The sequence below is a fragment of the Triticum aestivum genome, chromosome 3D, assembly GCF_018294505.1.
Source record: "Triticum aestivum cultivar Chinese Spring chromosome 3D, IWGSC CS RefSeq v2.1, whole genome shotgun sequence".
In the NCBI taxonomy this organism is placed as follows: Eukaryota; Viridiplantae; Streptophyta; class Magnoliopsida; order Poales; family Poaceae; genus Triticum; species Triticum aestivum.
In genome coordinates, this window is record NC_057802.1 from 312,258,317 (window position 1) to 312,275,536 (window position 17,220).

The following is a 17,220-nucleotide window of genomic DNA, read 5'->3' on the forward strand; positions in this document are numbered from 1 at the left end:
ATGGTACACTCCCTCGCGTGGTTATCGGCGACAAGCCTATATATTCGTGGGCCCGCATGGACATCCATGATCACCTTGACCGACAACAAGATAGGTTATCATGGCGGATTCTTCATTTGGTTCGTGTTATCGTAGTATAGGTCATGGTGAGATTCAAACCTAATTAAGTTTGAGTGCATATACTATGCACGCATGCATGCATGAATCGCCATCGTCGGCTTGAAGTGTGGTGTAACATACATATGCATCGTCAACCTAACCCTCACTCAGTGTGGGGATTTCTAGTTCGAAATCACGGTGCCACATCAAATTTGTTCCATTGTGTACTCAAAAAACACACCTCTCCATACATATGTTTGGGCCACACGCATCACTACAAAAAAAGACACATCCGTGACATTTTGGCCCGAACGAATTTTTTTCCTGTCATGCTTATGACACTTCTATGACGATAATTGTGACAAAACCCGGTATCATCATAGATGTGGTGGGCTCCTACTTCTATGACAAAAAATCATGATAGAAAATGGGCTTTTTGTCCTGGGCGGGCTGGAGACGCAGCTGCATGACATTCTTTGGGCCATGCATGACGGAAAAAACCGTGGTAGAAGCGAGGGTGAGGAAAATATCGGGGAGTTGTCGGTTACGGTGGGTGGCGGGGGCCGAGCGATGCGTGTTTCTCTCGTACATGTACGCGTCTGTGTGCGAGGCGTTGCGCTCTAACTGAACCCGAGCGAAGCGTTGGGCTCTAACTGACCCCGAGCAATTGCACTAGCTATGTTACTGAACCCGAGCGATCGATCCCTTGCTGTTAACTGAACCTAAGTGATTCCTTCGCTACTGCTGCTAACTGAAACTGGTCGATGCTGCCTCTTGATGAACAGTGAGCATTGTTGGGGGTTTGGATGAACAGTTCCCGGTGGGGGGTTGGATGAACAGTCCCCGGTGGGGGGTTGGATGAACAGGACCCCGTGGTGTTGCCGCTGGATGAATAGGACCCCGATCGATCGAGCCGGTTGGGGGTGGATGAACAGGACCCCGTGGAGGGCTGGATGAACAGGATGACCCCGTGGAGGGCTGGTTGAACAATAGCCAGTGGAGGGCTGGATGAACAGTAGCCTATGGAGGGGTGGTTGAACAGGGCCCCGTGGAGAGGGCTGGTTGAACAGTAGCCGGTGGAGGAGCGGTGTAGGCTGGATAAACAGTCGCAGGTGGAGGCTGGAGGAGGTCGACGATGGATGAACAGTAGCCCATGGAGGCACTCGACGGTGGAGATGAATAGTATCCCGTGGAGTCCCATTTTGCGGTACGCTACACCCCTCCCGATGAACAGGACTCCCGTTTCAACCGTAGCGCTCCAACACAAGTCTGTTTCCTCCATTTTGCGGTATGCCACACCCCTCCCGATCAACAGGACCTCGTTTCGACCATAGGAGGTCCAAGAGAAGTCTGTTTCCTCCGTTTTGGGGTACGCCAGACCCCTCCTGATGAACAGGATCACGTTTCGACCGTGGTCGGTCAAACACAAGGCCGTTTCCTCCGTTCTGCGGTACGTTGGGCCTTGTTTCGATCAGCTGTTCCGTCCAAGCCGGTTGGCTCCCGATGAACACGACGACGATGCAGTTTTTCCGTTCCAACCCAGCCATGTACACGAGCCCTCGCCGTACGTATGCGCGAGTAGGCGTTCGAGACCCCGCCCATATGTACATACGTGGCCGTATTTACTTTCTTGCACCCTGGCCGCTGTACGTACGTGTTCATGGTATGTCTGCGCCTCTACTATGACACGTGCCCTTCCTTACTCGGCCACGGTTCATCGTTGTATCCTACAGACCGATCGACCAGTATGTACGTACACGTTCGCGACCAGAATGACAAAGCTACGTACGCTTCGACCAGGTGGGTCCCAACTGTCACGCACTTCCTTGCGTGCGAAGTCGTAGCTGGTGGGTCCCAGTAGTCAGGGGACGAATCATTTTTATTTGCCCATAATATGGACGCACTTCCTTGGGTGTGAAGATGTAGCTGGTGGGTCCCAGCAGTCAGGGGGGAAACATTTTTTTTCGCGAAATACGATGGCCCATCCGGTGGGTCCCTGCTGTCAGGTGGAGGAATCATTATTTTGCGCGTAATAAGGAGGCACTTCCTTGCTGCGGCCGTGGACCCAGCTGTCAGCCTCTCCACGTACAGTACTCTTCCGATGGAAGTCGTTCGTTGACCACATTGACCACGCTGCGCCGAGAGCACCAAGGCGGTGGACGACAGTGAGGCCTAGGAAGGAAACGACGCGGAGCCGGGGAAGACGCGACAGTGGATGCCCATGCGGAGAGGAGTACGAGGGTTCACTGGTTCGGCTGCGGTGTGAGGCTGCCGTCGCCGCAGAATAACAGGGGGTGTGGGTGAGTGGAGGGATGGCCTGGCCAGCGGTGGGAGTAGTAGGGGGCGGTGAGGCCTCCACGGCAGCACAACTGGCCACGGGAGGCAGGAGCAGGCGGCACGACCGGCGCTGCTTTGGGCGCCTGGAGCAAGAAGACCAGAGGTTGAAGAAGCACGCCGGCCGTTGGATGGACATCGTACGGTCACTGCAACTAGAATCGTTTATAATGACTAAGTTGACAAAGCCCTTGGTACGCGTCAACTTAGTAGGCCCATAGGCCAGCCTCCGAAACGGTGCGCCCCAGATGTCAGGGGGAGGAATCACTTTTTGGGCGGGTGAAGCTAGAATATCCGAGATTGAAGAAGAAGCACGACATCTGTTGGATGGACATCCAATGACCACTGTTGCTAGAACCGTGTGTTGACTATAAGTTGACAAAGCCTTGCATACGCGTCAACTTATTTTTTTGAGGGGACGCGTCAACTTAGTAGGCCCACAAGTGTGTGGAAGAGAACTTATAGCCCATTTGAGATGTGTAAGAATGTACAACCCATTTTTGAATTCTAATGGAATTTACTACAGCCCATTTACAGTTTGTTAAAAGTACAGCCCATTTTCTAGCTAGGACAACGATTAATAATTTCAACCAACCGTTCAAAACAGAATTCAATAAAATTTCCCACATTTTGATGGGATCCGAAATATTTTTATCCCAAAATTTCAAGTCAGATTTAATACAATTTCAATATAAATTTGTATTACGTAAAAATCCAACGAAATATTGCGCGCGCAACAATTAATGAAATTAAAATTTTCAAAATCCAAAAATAATATTTTATAAACTAATTACGTATTTGGTGCATTTTTTTATAGTTACAGCCCAGTTTTTTATAATTACATCCCATTTATTATTTCTCAAAGCCCATTTTCTTGTTAAGCCTAATGCATCCCTCCTCGGAAAGATTTGCAGCCCAGCGGGGTGGAGAATAACAAGTTGACCTTGCCTGGGTATTCCTCAAAATAAGTATAGCTGGGCTAGCCATTTCCAGCTTGAAAAAAATTAATATCTGGGCTGGATATCTGGCCTGGGCTAGACGGGCCACAGCCCGCCCAGTTAATACCCTGCTCTCCTTTGAACAACAACGAGAACATCGCTCAAGAAAAACTCTGCAGTGCTCACACCTCAAAAACACAAATACTGCTCGAGTTGCTTGGTCCCAGCTGTCGGCCGCTCCTTGTGCAATTCTCTCGTTTATTGACTACATAGGTTGACAATGGTGTGGGACTGTGATGTCAGGAAACTAGGAGGAAGCAAAAAAAATACAGTTGTATATAATAAGGAGGCACTTGCGTACGTGCGGCTATGGGCCTGGTGGGTCCCCACTGTCATCCTCTCCAAGTAAAGTCATCTCCTAATTCCTCATGTCTGTTGACCATGTTGACAACGCGAGACGGCGGCGCCATGGCGAGTGCAACAACTCGAAGGACGATGGAGAGGGCCTCGCGGGCCCTATGGATGGTCTGATACAGCACCCGCTGCTCATTCGAGAAGCCAAGATCATAGGGCCACATGTCCGCGACGGCATTGTCGTTCGCTTGTTCACCGGTGCTCGTTGAGGAGACGGAGGTTGCAACATAGGTCCTCCTGCGCTGGTAGCTCTTCCGCCATTAGGGCGTCGAAGTGCGGCTGCACCTGCTCTATGGTGAACACGACATGTACCGGCTTGGATAGTGGCACCGGCTCCTCGTCGGAAGCTACGTCCATCGTCTGATTGTCGTCGCTCAGCTTGGCGAGCTCGCTGGCGAGCCAGCATGTCCGACTGCTGGATCGACCCACTGCGAAGCACGAGCCTGACTGCCCTGGCCCACCCAGATCGCCTCCCTCGCCCGCGGGCGCTTTCCACCTGAAACGGTCAGCACCGCCCGCCCCGCTTCCCAGTGCAGGCGATTGCTCCGCCTTCAAATGACACAAGTGTCGTCCGTCCGTCCGTCTGCCGCCGACATTAATGTTACACGGTTACCGAGGCGGCTACTCCGGTGCCACACGTCCGTCCCTCCGCCGCCCACCATTGCTATATAAACTGTTGCGCCGGCCATAGCCGCAGTCATCCGCCTCTGTTCCCTTTCTCCTGTCCACACCACTATTGCCCACCATGGCTTCCTCGTGCTCCAGCGCTCTTCGGGATGGGCGGACGACGGACCACAAGGAGATGACAGCCATTGCTGCCGACTGGCTGGCTGGCTGGCAGCCGGAGGACGACGCCCCCCCAATGGAGAACATGGTAGTCGACGATCCGGCGCTAACTCCCTCCTCCGCGCCATCCTCGCCGGTGCATTGCACCATGACCATCGGCGAGGCCCGTGCCTAATACATGGACACGGTGAGGCAAAAGCGTCAGGAGCAGTTCCGGGAGGCGCAGGCTGACGCCGCCTACAACCACCATCTCCTCCGGGAGCACCTGCAGGCGGAGGAGCAGATCGCCGCGGAGCGGGCGGAGCAGGAGGCACTGCTCGACTCGTACCGCTCCGACCACGAGGGCCGCCTCGAGCGCTGGCGGTACCGCATGCGGGTGGCGTAGGCTGTGGCCGCCTACAAAGAGGGCGATGAAGCGGGCGAGGCGCTGTTTGGCGAGATCGAGGACGAGGCAGAGGACATGCCGGCTCCGACGAGTCCCTGCTCCGTTAGCGTAGACGAGGCCCTGCTCCGCCGAGGCCCCACGGCGCCAACAATGAGGCAGAGGACACCGCCGGCTCCGCCGAGGCCCCGCCGGCGCCGAGGCGGAGGCCCTACTCCGCCGAGGCCCCGCCCCACCAACAACGAAGCAGAGGACATCACCGGCTCAGCCGAGGCCCCACCCTGCCGGCAACGAGGGGGGAGGATTCCCCCTGCTCTGCCGAGGCGCCGCCCCGCCGGCTACGAGACTGAGGACATCGCCGGCTCCATCGAGGCCCTGCCCCGCTGCCAACAAGGCCACGCCACACAGAAAACGAGGAAGAGTAGAACACGGTAGGTCGCCACCGTTCGGGTCCAAGTAAGGCCACCGCTGCTACCCTCCGGTTGAAGCCAAGCTAGGCAGGTTGATCATTGACGGCCGTTTAGCTTCTCGGCGACGACATGGAGTCGGAGAGCTATGTTGGAGAAGGACGCTGCTTCTACTTAACTGTTGGTGCAGTTGGCTCACTGACACGTGGGCCAAATAGGCATCTGGGCCACATGTCAGTTACGCAACTGCACCTGCAGTTAAGTCACCGAATCTCAGTCCGCTGGAGAAGAAGCTTCTATTCGGCTCAGCCGGACACAGGTGGGTAACTTCGGTTAATTAATTATACCTCCAGCGCACCCCTTTTTAGTTGAAGAATGTATGAAATGTAATGAATTCTGGCATGTTTATATGAAATCCGACTATGTATGAATGAATTTAGTTTGATTAGTTCGAATTCTTGTATCACTGGCATTGGATGAACATGCAAAACAATACGTACTAGCATTATTCCCAGGGTGATCACCTCGTTTGCAGCAGTTTCACATGTACTCCCTCCGGTCCTTTTTACTCTGCATACAAGTTTTGTCTGCAGTCAAAGTATCTCTATTTTGACCAATCTTATAGAAAAAAGTATGAACATTCACAATGTGCGAAGTAAAAAGGAACAGAGGGAGTACAAAGAGTTTGAGCAGCTTTTTAGCGTTCCTGTACATTGCAATCAAACACACAGGCCTGGCAATTCATAGAGAACATTCAAAACAATCGATGATTATGCATCTCAGTGATTCACATATCAGAGCCAATTTTTACTTCACAACTAAAGAATAAATAAAAATCGATCAACGCTGCTGACAGCAAAGGGCGTCCCATTTGAAAATATCAAACGCATGTCTTCTTGCTAACATCAATGAGCAAAATTTGACAAGGTTGTCCCATTCCAAAATGTCAAATGCTTGTTGTTTTGCATACATCAATGAGCAAACTTTGACAAGGTTTTCGCATTCCAAAATATCAAATGCCTACGATTGTGGAATGGGCAGGGTTTGCCATCAGTTCGGACATTGACATGGCACCTCGTGCTAAATAAACCAGCTGTTCTTTTTGTGCAGTTCCACCAAAATCAACCAAATTCGCGCGTAGCTTGTATGATTTCGCCCTTATATGTTGCCATGCCTTGAACATATCGGCACCTCCTTTCTTGTGGTGGAAATGAATGATTCGATGTATTCATGAACATTTTGTGCAGTTCCCATTGAAATCAAGCTGAGAACCCCTGTTTGCACAAATACAAAAAAAGTGATTAGTATAAAGCAAACTGTACTATGAATTGACAGTTTAAACAGGCACCTACATGGTCCATGTAGAGCACACTTTTAGAAAAATGGAACTCATCGAAAAGAATCCTAGAACAACATTGTACTTGCGCATCACAACAAAAAAGGGAGATCTGTCAGTCCTTCTGAGCTGAAGTTAGTTTGGTCTTGTGGGGAGTAATGTAACCATCCTTCAACTGCTCCTACTGATGAGAAGATAGACAGGGCTTCTTCATCCTGGCATAATCGGAACTAGTCACTTCACGTACTCCATATTCTTCTTCACAGGAGGATGATCCTGTTGTGCAAAGACAAGAGGACAACTAAATGCTAGCATCCCTGTTTGCTAAAAAAAGTAAAGGAAATATTTAAAACAGCACAGATGAAGCACTTTTCAAGGACAATACCACTTTCTCATGACAGTATTTAAACAGTAGCACAACACCAATAGAGATGACAAAGCTCAATCATATGGATGAAATCCGTGGGCGAGTACCAACCTTTGTAAGGAGGCTTATTGTGTAGAGCATATAGATCAAGCACTTCTCTGGAACCATCTGTTGTTATCTACTGTGGTTACCATGCTTACTATATACTCCTCGATTAGTTTAATGTTTCCAACATCTTCTTGTGTAGTTCCACTAAAATATATGGTATCTTCAAAGAAGATCCCTGTTTGCACAAGTAGAGATAATTACATTAAGAGTGGCATCAAATCAGTGGCAAAACAATTGCTCGTTCCAGCCATAGTAATAAATTAAGACGCAAAACTATATCATTACTTGTGTCATCACAGTTCCAGTGCTTCATTACAGCACCGGGAGTTGATTTTTGTTTTTCTTCCGCTTGTTCTTCCCCTTCATCACTTGGTTCAATAACAGACAAGCTTCGCCTTCAATGTAAGATTTGGCATGTCAATTAGGGAGCACAAGTATAGCACTAAACAACGACATTAATTTTCTAATGAAAGTGGCAAAATACAGGCCAAAAGTTGTGAAATATCCTTATCTTACCTCAATGGGATATTACGGTGCACATACAGATTGGAAGTCTTGTCTCCATTTGTGCAGTTCACTAAAATCAAGCAACATTACCGTACAAGTAGCACAACATATGAAAGCACACTGCACAATCGTGTGAAAGAAGGCTAGTACTGACCTCTCATGATGCGGAATTGAAACAACTCACAAGAACAAGATCTGAACCAACTTTGCCAACACGGATAGGAAGTAAGATCTCCTCTTGTGCAGTTCCACTAAGATCAAGCAATCAAGCAACGTTGTCGGTGTGACATTTTGGTTGAACTGCACAAAACACTCTTAAAACAAAAGTGTTTTGTGCAGTGCAACAAAAGGTCACAATAGCAACAAGGTGAAGTAGATAACCCTGTTTACACAGAGGTGCAAAGGAAACAACTAGTGGTCAATAACGATGGATGACGCAGAAGCCAACAAAAAGAAGCATCTAACATATCTAAATGGGAAAGAAAGCAAGACAGTAGCATTTCTCAAACTGTGGCATTGATTCATATTAACAAAGAGATTAAATTAACAATAAAATTTGTTAAACATGTAATTTGCTTTTAACTATGGCATTGCATCAATTTTCCAGCGGCATTATTAGAGGGTGTTTGTTTACAGGGACTTTTTGGTGTAGGGACTAAAAAAAGTCCCTGTCAGTCCCATCTAAACCAAACAGGAGGGACTTTTAGGGACTAAAAGTGGGCATTTGGGACTAAAGAAAGAAGACCCCGAGGGAGAGTCTTTTTGGGACTTTTTCCAATAGTTGCCTCTGCCCCGCATCGCACCTTATCTCTATTAGTTCATTACTAGGGGTAACATGGTCTTTTAGCATGTCATTTAATAACCTCTAGTCCATGTTTAGTCCCTGGAACCAAGCAGGTAGGGACTAGGGACTTTTTAGTTGGGACTAAAAAAAGTCCTAGGACTTTTTAACCACACAGGGCCTTAGATTAACAACAACTAAAGAGTTGCACGGGACAGTGGAAGCACCAGTACCATTTGCATCTACCGATGTATGAAGGGGTGATGCACAGTCTATTGCAACAAAGAACAAACAACCAAGGAGCATATCTCTGTTGGTCCCAGTTTTGTTATCTTTAGACAACTTTCCCTATGCGAGTGCAGCAAATCTAGTCCTGCTCAAACTCTACAGCCTTGTCCCCCAAAACAAAAAGATCAGTTCGTTACAGATGTGTGTACTGCGTTTGTCATTGTTTTCCCTTTTCGACCAACGTAGGTGCTGGATAGCCAGTCTGTACTAGTACTTTCCCCCTTCCTTTCCTCTTTGAACCACGTCCTAAATTCATGCTATACAACTTTCCCCCATTCCTTTCCTCTTTGAACCACGTCCTAGATTCATGCTATACAACTTTCCCCACTACTTTCCCCCCTTCCTTTCCTTTTTGAACCACGTCCTAGATTCATGCTATACAACTTTCCCCACTACTTTCCCCCATTCCTTTCCTCTTTGAACCACGTCCTAGATTCATGCTATACAACTTTGCCCACTACTTTCCTGTTTGATCCAACACCTAGATTGGAGTGCAGAAGCGGAAAAAGCCCACATGCAGCTAGAGCAATGCATGTGGAATAAGTAAATTATACCTTAAGGTTCTTGGGGTGTAGTTCGGTGGGCAACCGGAGGCTGTTCGGCCCACACTATGTATGGCGGCGAGGAAGAAGGGGTTGGAGGCCCTCCAGCGCTGCCGCTGGGTGAAAGAGAACAGCTGCACCGGTAGTGGAATCCCTCCCTCGCCGACGGCGATAGCGTTAAGCCTCCTTCCATTCCCGGCGGACGGATCCTGCCGGCTCTTTGACCAGCAGTGAGGGGAGAGAGAGAGAGAGGCCAACGAAGTCTTGTTTAGATCTGGAGAGGGTGAGAGAGTGTGAAGAGAGCAACTACAAGCGCTGAGGCTCCAGCGTGTATATATATAATGGAGAGAGAGCGTGAAGAGTGCAAACCCTGGAAAACAAGCGCCGAGGCTGCAGCGTATATGTGATGAGGTGATTATACGGTCACTACGAGATCGTATAGCTCCGTATCCATCCATTTTGACCAGTCAAAGAATCCTCCTGGCACCGCCCCAGATCACTTTCTCTCTCTGTCATGCGGGGCCCACTTGTCATTGGGTGGAAGAAAGAAGTCGAACAAAAACAAAATTATGCTCAAGTGTAGTTATCGAACCCGAGACCTCAAGTTTGATGAGCGAACAGGCTAACCAGCTACACCACCCTCCCGTTATGTTCAACGAAAGGAAAATAACCTTTCATACATTCCTGCATTCGTGTGACAAGCATGCCGTGTTTTTTTTGCGTGGGAGTCATTGGGATTTAAATCATAATCGTGTCATGTGGCTTTGGTGGTAAGGTCTTTTGGGATTTAAAGTAGTGTTGGTAGTACAAAAATAATGCAGCCTTAGTCATCTTACCTCTCTCCACGTAGTACGTTGGGTCCCACCAGTCAGAGGGTGAAACAAACAAATTAATAAGAAAAATTAAAAGTGCCAGCGGTGTATCTTACCTCACACATCTCGCTACTGCTCGTGAACACTGTCCAATTGATCCCTTTGTTCACTCACGTACTATTTTAAGTGAATCCTTATTATAACATGCACACAATTTTTGGGCACTTGTATTCGACCTAAGTCAGTGTGCCACAGTATCTCGTACTACTCCCTCCGTCTAGGTGTAATAAGTCACGTTAGAAGGTGCAGCGGAACCAAGGTGCAAGCAGATTGGAGGAGAAGGAGAAACTTGACCGGTCCTTCCTCCAATCAAAGCCCTGATTTCTGTCTCTAAATGCAACAATTAATCCCAACAACTAAGAGAACTCGTTTTAGCTACCATGCAGGGCCACGTATTAACTCGCATGCAAGCCGACTTTGATTTCTTGACTGATCAACGTGTAGTTGCGCTCCATGCATTGGGTTTCCGGGGGAGATAAGAAGGCAGAGTAAGGAGTGTTTGGTTACATTGCTTAGGCTGGTCATAGTGGTGAGTAACTTGGACTAGTAACATGCATATGTTACTAGTCTATGTTACTACTACATTCGTCCTGGTTTATAGGTCCCCTTTGTAGTTTGTGCCAAATTTTGACCAAAGATTTAACTAACAAAATGTTAATGCATGTCAACAAAAAATTATATTGTTGGATCCGTATTTAAACATAGTTTTCAATGATATAATTTTTTGTGACATGCATGAACATTTTGTTAGTTTAATCTATGGTCAAAATTTGACACGAAATACAATGGGGACCAATAAAGTAGGACAGAGGTAGTACGCGAAGTTTGCCGTCGGAAGCGAGCCGATCTGGCTCTCCTGAGCTAGCAAGGTTTTTCTAGCCCACCCAAGCTAGCTGACCCACAAAAGCTAACATATTTTAACAGTTCCAAATGCCTAACCTTGCCCGGCTAGGCTATAAACTGTTCTTGCTAAGGATCCAAACACTCCCTAAGTAACAACACTCGCTAGCAACGAGGCCAGGAGGGGATTGAGATGCGAAGTTAATGGACGATGCCTAAACATTTTGGGAATATCTGATTTTCGTAAGATGACTTAACACCTAGACGGAGGGAGTACTACTCCTCAGTCTAGCTTTGATGGAATATTCGTCACCTCTTCTCTTCTTGTACGTACTCCATTTGTATCTCACTTCCTGTGGCTTCCCACTCGCACGATATTCCTATTCTATGAACATGTGTGTGCGTGTGCGTGTGTGTGTGTTTAACAACATGTGTGTGTTAGAGAGAGCGACACATCGACCTAATCCTACAGAGAGATGGTGTGTAGTGTACGATTTAGCCGCGAGAGTCGGTGCATCCTCTCGTTTCCGGGCGTCTAGTCAGGACAGGTGGACAGCTGCCACGCCCGCTCCTGACCAGCCTGGCCCACCCAAAGCCCCTCCATCGCCCGCGCGCGCTTCCCGCCCGAAACGGTCAGCGCCGCTACAAAGAATCGGTGCCGCATTCATGCCCGAGCAGAGCGGACGCGACCTCTCACTAGCATCTGCGTTGAAGGGAGAAGCGGATTCAAGAGTGATGGTTGCTTCGTCCATCCAACTTACCGCTGGGCCTATGTGATTTGACGGCTCATTGGTCATTATTACTGAGGTGGTAGGACTGCTGGATATCCCACGCTTTCGGCGAAAGGAGGTACTACTAGATTACAATTTTCTCCATTCTTACAACGGAGGAGTGCGAGAGCAGTGAAAACACGCATGCTCAGTGATTACATGGCCCGCCTCACACTATCACCATATTTTCTTGACACCGTGCGACACCTAACTCTTTACATAGTACTAGTATAGTACGTACTGTAATTTATCAGCGAGAGAAATTTGTACAATGCTATGAAGCTTCCAGCTTCTGTTTCATGTATCTTGCGTCCAAGGTTGCCCGTTGCAACATTTCATCAAATACAAAGGAGACTAACATGCATACTATTGCATCTCAATGATTGACAGATCATAGCCAATATGTACTCCCTCCGTTCCAAAATAAGTGTCTCAACTTTATGCAAACTTTAGTACAAAGTTGTACTACTACTAAACTTGACACTTATTTTGGAATAGAGACAGCTAAAGAAAAAAACCATCCATGCAGTCCCTAGCCCTTGAACCGTAAACCCTAACCAGGCTTTAATTTGCTGGCAACGTTGGAGCTTCCAAAGAAATGAAGTTTGCAACCCTTTGACCATCGGATCATTTTGTGCAGTTTCACCAAAATTGAGATGAGCATCCCTGTGGCAAAAAAAATTAAAGAAGCGTGATTAGAATAAGATTACTGGCACTAGTTGATGAGACATAAACTCATCACAGATACGGTGGGGACCCCTGATTGGGACGTGCCGACAGTGGGTTTTCGTCGTCGGCGACGGCGACCGCATCTACACTAAGCATCCACCCCTTCCCCCGGCGGACGTGATCCACCGGGATGTTAGAGATGTGGCCACAATCGTTTTGTGCGAGAGAGTGTGAAGAGAGAAACCCCAACAAGCAACCGTGTAGGCTCGTCCTGCCTATATATATAGTGGAGCGGTTTCCTTTTCTCTCCATATGAACCTATTTATATTGCGTACGTGCCACTGAAAGAAAAACTTTATTTATAAATGATGTGGCACCTACTACTCGTTCTCCTATAAACCTTGCGCTTGGCATCTCCAAAATATTAACCTTGCGATTGGCTCTTCGCCTCTTCGGGAAGTCGAGCAATAATGGTACTGCAGTATATATAGTTCTGGCTATATGAGACCGAATGAATTGTTGCACGTCCACCACGTGGGCGAGGGTCGAGGGGCGAGGGATAGTGCGTACTATTACATCCATTTCAATATGGACTACATACGGAGCAAAATGAGTGAATCTACACTCTAAAATGCGTCTATATACATCAGTGTTTGGAGTATGTACTAGTAGTTCATATTGAAATCTACTAAAGGACATATATTCCAAACAATATGATAATCTCTCTAACCAAGGTAGGGACGAGGAGTAAACGGAGGGAGTAATAAAATTTTCTCCTCGTCCTGCGAGCCACCGCGCGCGTGGGCGAGGGAGCGGGCGTAAGGCGTACTAGTAAGCAAGCTTCACCACATCCTGCGAGCCACCGCGCCCGTGGGCGGGGGAGACGGCGTACTAAGCAAGCTTCTCCTTGTTCTACGAGTTGACAGGACACATCAAAAGTACTCCAGTGTATAGAGCCTTGCCTCTAAGGTAGGCCCCACATGGTTTGCCTCTTTTTTAACATAATGTGTCAAGTCGCAATTTGTTTGTTCACCCGTGGTAGACAATCCTCCATCAAGTGGACAACCAGTACACGTGTCAAATTACCACGTGGGCTGCCTTTTCATACAGAAATGAGCTCCACCGTGTACCCGCGCGGGTGTGGTTGGGAAAGAGATGGGAGTACGTGCGCCGTGCATGCACCTCTTCTCTTCATGCACGTCCCCCACCTACGTGGGTGCGTGTGAGAGAGATACAAACCTAGACAGATGGCGTGTGCGTTCGTGAGTGTTTTTTGTTTGGGGGTGTGATTTCGTGAATGTATCTGTGGAAATATGTGTTGATGACATCTCAAACAATTTTTTCACACATGCAATGTGTGTGAAATAGTGGCCTATCTATATCATATATAGAGGGGGCGATCCACAAGAAGAGAGGGAGGGGTCATACATATCGATAGAGTCCAAGAGAGGATCAAGTGGGTGGGTGTGAGATCGATGAAGAAAGCCATCGAAATTGTGTGTGTGCAAGTCAAAGATATAGGGCGACCGACCTACCGGAACGTCAGAGGGCACAGGGCAAGTTGGTGTGTGGCAGGGAGACATGACTAGAGTACTCGATGTATCAGTGTGTGTGTGGGGGGGTGGGGGGGTGGGGGAGGCAGAGGCCTAACTAGAGAGGTAGAACGACTCGTATATGTGTTGAGAAGGAGAGACCCAGCTATGTCTTGAGGGATATCGGTCGACATCCATACATAACTGAAGGACGGGAAATAGGTTGGGACAGAGAGAGAGAGGGAGGGAGAGGGGTAGAGTACTGGATGGGTGATGGAGTTGCTTCTCGAAGATGGTGGGAGAGGCCTACTAGACAGACTGAGGGTAGAACTGCGTGATAGATCTGTCCCAAACTGAGGGTTCCCCTTCATCAATAAGAGTGGGGATGTGTTTCTGTGTGTGCCTGTGCGTGATAGATCTGTCGGGATGCATGCATGGATGATGAAGGGGAACCATGTGTTTGGTAAGCAAACCTAACTAGATCGGTAGATCAATTGTTGTTTGTCGGAGGAAGGGAGAGATATAACTAATGAGGTAGATCGATCGATGCGTGGGCAAAAACGAGTTATAAGGACCTAGCTAGCTATATGTATAGCGGGTGATCGGTCGGTGTACATCCATTTGTTAGAGGCAAATAAGGCCCAACGAGACGGATAGACAGAGAGAATGGAGCTAGGAGGTGGTGCGAGAGGCCGAGTTACTAGCTAGATAGGGGGAGGAGTGTGCGGTTGTGAGATCGATGAGGGGCGAGAGTTTACACGTGTGTGGGACCGTATGAGAGACACGAGGCATGGACACAGAAAGGAGGAGATGGAAGGTGCATGTGTATCTTGTAGGCAGACATCGCTGGAGAGGTTTATCGATTGGTGTGTGTCAGAAAGAAGTTGTGGTGACTGTGGGAGACCGACCTAAAGAAAAAAATTAATGTGCGCGATGGATAGAATGTTGACGGAGGGGGAGGGCGAGGAGGGCGTGCTCATGCACGAGAGAAAGTTAGTGCTAGCTACAAAGGTTAGAGGATTGTGTGGGTGTAAGAGACTAACAAAGATCACAATTCGATATGAAAGTGGATTCATATATTTGAATAGGAGATCGTAGTGTTATAAACATATGCCTGCATGAATATAGCGGTGATACGCGTGCTGTGGTTTTGCACATGTTATACCATAATGTGATAATGCATGGCGTTTGCAAGTCACAGCTAAATGTCGAACAATCTAAACCATACTATACATCGAACAATCTCACATATTATTTGAATTTGTGGTAATGTGTGGTGTTTGCAACTCACATCTAAATACTTGTAGGCGTAGGGGGAGGGGCACCATACATTATGTGATAAACACATAATACATACGAGACATGGTTTAGATTATGAAGATCTAGCTAGAGCTTGAAATGTACTGTGATTTGAAATCAACATAAAGTGGATTCAAAAAATCGAGTTCGAGTTCATATAGTACACATAGTTCATATCAAACTCGAGAGTAATCATGTGGTGTGCTGTGAAGATAATACACAAATGATGGTTTAACTTGACAATAATGATGATTGTAGATCTTATTAAAATAGAGAAACGAATTCAAATGGTTTGAATTCAAAACAATCATTATTGTAGATCTTATTCAAATAGAGAAACGAATTCAAATTTAGTTCATATTGAAGCGGTAGTATATACGTTTGGAATTCACTAAAACATTCATTTGAGTAGCAGGTTGCATGCATTATACACGTAGCGAAATATTTTAATTGAACATAACATGAATTCAAAGTTTTGAATGACATTTTTAGTGCGAATTGATTTGGTACAGTACATGGGACTAGACTCTCTTGTGTACAATACATGTTAGGCTTGTCCGGAAATTTCAACCCGCGCCTTGTTACCCCGAAATATTTAAGATATATCTTTGTTTTGTTGTGCTCCGACAACTCCCTCCATCTCAACCCACGCCTTGCTATTCCAAAATTACAATGCGCACGAAAACTCCCACCTCCTGTGAAATCCTGACACGTGAAATGCATGTGATACCCCTGAACCAAAAGAACCGCGTAGCTCAAATCGGTGGGGGTACTTTCATAACTTACCCCACATTTCGGACAAGCGCGTCCCTAAGCCATGGTTCCCCACTCCCATCCCATCCGCCCACCATTCGTACACCGAGGCCGCGAAAACCCACGAAGCCCCACACCCTCCTCCATCCGCCACCGGAGCCTCTTCCCCGACGATGTCGTCCACAGCAACACCTTGACGTCCCTCACCCACCGTACCGGATGAGGATCCGTTGTCGATCTCGTCGTCCCGCCGGTTGCTACCTCTTGAGCACTGCGTTGGTTTTCCCTTGAAGAGGAAAGGGTGATGCAGTAAAGCAGCGTAAGTATTTCCCTCAGTTTTTGAGAACCAAGGTATCAATCCAGTAGGAGGCCACGCACGAGTCCCTCGCACCTACACAAACAAATAAATCCTCGCAACCAACACGATAAGGGGTTGTCAATCCCTACACGGTCACTTACGAGAGTGAGATCTGATAGATATGATAAGATAATATTTTTGGTATTTTTATGATAAAGATGCAAAGTAAAATAAAAGACAATGAAAATAACTAAGTGTTGGAAGATTAATATGATGGAAAATAGACCCGGGGGCCATAGGTTTCACTAGTGGCTTCTCTCAAGAGCATAAGTATTTATGGTGGGTGAACAAATTACTATTGAGCAATTGACAAAATTGAGCATAGTTATGAGAATATCTAGGTATGATCATGTATATAGGCATCACGTCCGAGACAAGTAGACCGACTCCTGCCTGCATCTACTACTATTACTCCACACATCGACCGCTATCCAGCATGCATCTAGAGTATTAAGTTCATAAGAACAGAGTAACGCTTTAAGTAAGATGACATGATGTAGAGGGATAAACTCATGCAATATGATATAAACCCCATCTTGTTATCCTCGATGGCAACAATACAATACGTTCCTTGCTGCCCCTACTGTCACTGGGAAAGGACACCGCAAGATTGAACCCAAAGCTAAGCACTTCTCCCATTGCAAGAAAGATCAATCTAGTAGGCCAAACCAAACTGATAATTCGAAGAGACTTGCAAAGATAACCAATCATACATAAAAGAATTCAGAGAAGATTCAAATATTGTTCATAGATAATCTTGATCATACACCCACAATTCATCGGTCTCAACAAACACACCGCAAAAGAAGGTTACATCGAATAGATCTCTACGAGAGAG